The following is a 3,799-nucleotide window of genomic DNA, read 5'->3' as shown; positions in this document are numbered from 1 at the left end:
GAAAGAGAAGCATGTTGGGTACTGTTATAGATCTAAGAAATATATCTACCCATTTGTTTTGTATTCTGATTCAACCAAACCAACTATAAAAAAGATATTTGTGAGATGTTTAATTTTATATTAATAAATTATTGTCAACTCACGTGTCATGACAATATTTCAATGGTGATGGGTTTTTTTAGTCTTTATTTCTTAGACATTCTGAAGTATTTATGGATAAAACTTGGAATTTTCTTTAAAATAATCTGGGCTGGAGGAGTAGGAGGTACAGGTAAATCAAGATTGCCAGATGTTAAGAATTTTTTAAGCTGAATGCTAAGTATATTAGGGTCTGTCTGGTTTTTTTGTTTTGTTTTTTTTTTTTAAATAATAGCCTCTCTACTTTTTTGTAAGTTTCAAGATTTTATAGTAAAAAGATGAAGATATTAATAGAAAGATGTCTTTTTACTCTCAGAATAAAATTCAAACTCCTTGCCCTGTCCTCCTAGTCCTACATCATCTAGTTCCTGCGTGCTTCTCCTACCCTATCTTGTCCCGTTCTCACTGCTTATTGTGCTAGGGTTACACTGACTCCTTTTCTGTTTCTTGAATACTCCAAGGTCTTTCCCACTTCAGGGTCTTTGCACTTGCTGTTTCCTCTGCCTCAGATGCTCTTTCTCCAGCAACTCACATAGCTGTCTCAACTTTGATCTTTCAAGTCTCAGCTTAAATATCAATGTCATTTCATCTCAGAAATCTGCCCTGAGCACCCTAGCTAAAATAACCCTCTACATACTCACCCACCCACCCCCAGTTAATTGTTTTTTAATCCTATTACCCCAGTAATTTCCTCATAGCACTTACCACATTCTGAAATTATCGGTTTTGTTGTCACAGTTGTCATTGTTGTTGTATGGCTCTTTGCTTTCTGCTTCCCCGTTAGATTGTAAGAACCTTAAAGGCAGGGGTATAGTCTCTTTTCATGGCTGTTCCCCTGTATGAGAACAGTACCTAGCATGCAATAAGCACTCAATAAATATATGTTGAATAAACAAATAGTGTATTAAAAATGAACAAATAACCAGGACAAAGAACTGATATCAGAGAGCTTGAATTAGCTAATCAATTGAGTCCTGTTTGAAACTAAACACCTAGACAGTCAGAAGTGGAGTATGACTCAGATTTCCTGGATTGAAATGAGGCAGGAACACTGCCTCAGAGTATTCAAAACTGTTCCTCCCATTTGGCTCAGAGATGACTGTTGTCTAACGAAATCCAGAATTTCCAGAGTAGGGTGGTCATCATGAGGCTAGTAGATGGTATCTAAATACATAAATACTTGCCCGGTCGCTTCACCAGTTCACAAGGTGCTTCAGGAGGCAGAGTGTGACTGAACTTGCATCACTTGTCTCTCCTCAACCTCACCCCTCTTAAATGTGCGTGAAATTTCAGGTCTCCAAGAGATCAAGATTCATGGACACCTGAACTCCTCAAAGCAAACTGGTACATCAGGATAGGACGGAGCAAGAGAAAGCATCATTACATTAACACAGCAATAACTCCTGTTCTTTTTATCCCTACAAATACTACTGGGTGATATTTAGGGTTAAGGTGACCCACATCAAAAGCTTCTTATTGATTTATTCCAAAAAGACTGGTCTCAGTTCTAAATTTGAGAATGTCTTCTTACCTGGGGCCCGGGTTCCTCACTTGAGAATGATGACAGGGTCACAGTCCTGATAAGACAATCGTTTTCTGGCTCCCTGCTCTAAGAATGCCTTTCCCAAGATCACAAGCTGGCTGGACAGCTCTGGCACACTTATGTCAGGCAGGACAACTTTGGCAAGGTTCACAGATGGTGCTAGCACAGTAAATCGGAGTCAAAACTATCACCCAAGTCACCAAAGGTTTACACATCGCAGGTCAGTCCCATCAGATAATATGGAAGTGAGTGGACATAAACTCTAGTTGAGTGGATATAAACTCAGTGAGGCCCTTAAAGTAGATTAGATTATTGCTTCAATTCTTCACTTTATCTTTATATTAGAACTATTCATCCATGCCTCTTTGCCATATCACAACCACTAGATTAGACAGAGTTTATTTTCCCACCCCAGTGACATTGGCATTGGCCATCTAACTGAATTTGGCCAACAGAATCTTAACAGATGTTACGAAAACAGAAGCTTACAATATGCTTGCATGATTTGGCTTGGCCTCTTGCACTTCTGCCATCTGCATGAGAAGGACAAGCCCTAGGTTACAGAATGAAAGATGTGTAGAGTATACCTGAATCTAGACCAACAGCCTGAAGGCTGCACCAGGACAGCCCCAGCTGACCCAGATACCCAGGAACAAGGCACTGTCTTAAGACACCGAGATTTGGGGGTTATCTGTTATACAGCATTATCACAGAACATATTCATCCTCACACAGAACTTCAAAAATCAAAGCTCAGTGAAATGATTCCTTCTGTCCTCTTCACTAATGAACTGGTCTTTGTTGTTTTCTCAATTGAGGAAGCTTTCAGTCACATCAGCAGCCCATGGTCTGATGACCCAAAGAAAATTCCCCAATTATACAAAGTAATGCAGACTATAAAACTGTCAAAAAAGAACTATGTCCTTTTCCTTTAGGAGTTACTACTGTTTTCACATGAGGAAAAGATCTGGAAAATTAACCTACACCACCCCTAATTCACCTCATCAAGAATATTTTTGATGACCTCACAACAAGTTGTCATTGATATTCCAATAACTTCAAAGCAATGTTGCATTCAAGCATTTTTTAACCTTCTAGTAAGTTGATGCTTTGTATCTATGTCAAATTTGACTCAAAATGTAAAACCCTCATGCCATCTCTGTTCTGCAGTGGTCTCCTCCAGCCCACTGCTCCTGCAGCCCTTGCGAATGGAGACAAGTCACTGATACCTACTCCAAGTTCACAGTTTACTTCTCAGAAGCAGCTTCCAAGCTATTACTTCCTATTGTTGATTATGTTACTGGCCCTAATTCTTCACCCTACCTTTCATCGACACCCTTTGTCATGGGACTTTACAATTCCTCCCACTAAAGGGGCAGAAATATGTCCTTGCCACTTGTCTCTGAATTTGACTTGCATTGGCCAATCCGATAAGGGGGACATGCCAATTTGGCAGTTCTGAGCTTAGACCTTAAGAGACCTTACATTTTTACACCCACCACCTTAGATCCTCAAAGGAGGAGGGCACAACTGGAAGCAGAGCCAAGCCAAGATAAGCAATGCCGTCCAGATAAGTCAAACCTTGGCAAATGGACCCCAATGGCATGCAAAGTTGAGAGCCAAAAGACTGCTTATGTCCGACACTGAGATTTGGTGGATGTTTGTTACACAGAATTTTGTGATCATAAAAACTGGTAGACATCCCTACTTGCATTTTTCAAAAAGAAAATTCTCATGTCATTTACCTACACCACTTTTTATTTACAGTACACGGGCCTCTCACTCTTGTGGCCTCTCCCGTTGCAGAGCACAGGCTCCGCGGCATGTGGGATCTTCCCCCGGACCGGGGCATGAACCCGTGTCCCCTGCATCGGCAGGCGGACGCTCAACCACTGCGCCATGAGGGAAGCCCTAGCTACACCACTTTTTATACCTACTTATTGATCAGATCTATTTAAGCATTAAAGATATTAAACCTTTGTCATAATTTTTAAAAGAATCTTTTTCCAACATGGTTTTTATCTTTTAAATGTGCTAAAAGTTGTTCTTCACGTATGATTTTTTTTTTTAATTTGATATAACAGGACACATTGGTCTATTCTTAATGGTGTTGCCTATT

The sequence above is a fragment of the Lipotes vexillifer genome, unplaced genomic scaffold (assembly GCF_000442215.2).
Source record: "Lipotes vexillifer unplaced genomic scaffold, Lipotes_vexillifer_v1.1 scaffold602, whole genome shotgun sequence".
In the NCBI taxonomy this organism is placed as follows: domain Eukaryota; kingdom Metazoa; phylum Chordata; class Mammalia; order Artiodactyla; family Lipotidae; genus Lipotes; species Lipotes vexillifer.
Note: the sequence above shows the minus strand (reverse complement) of the source record.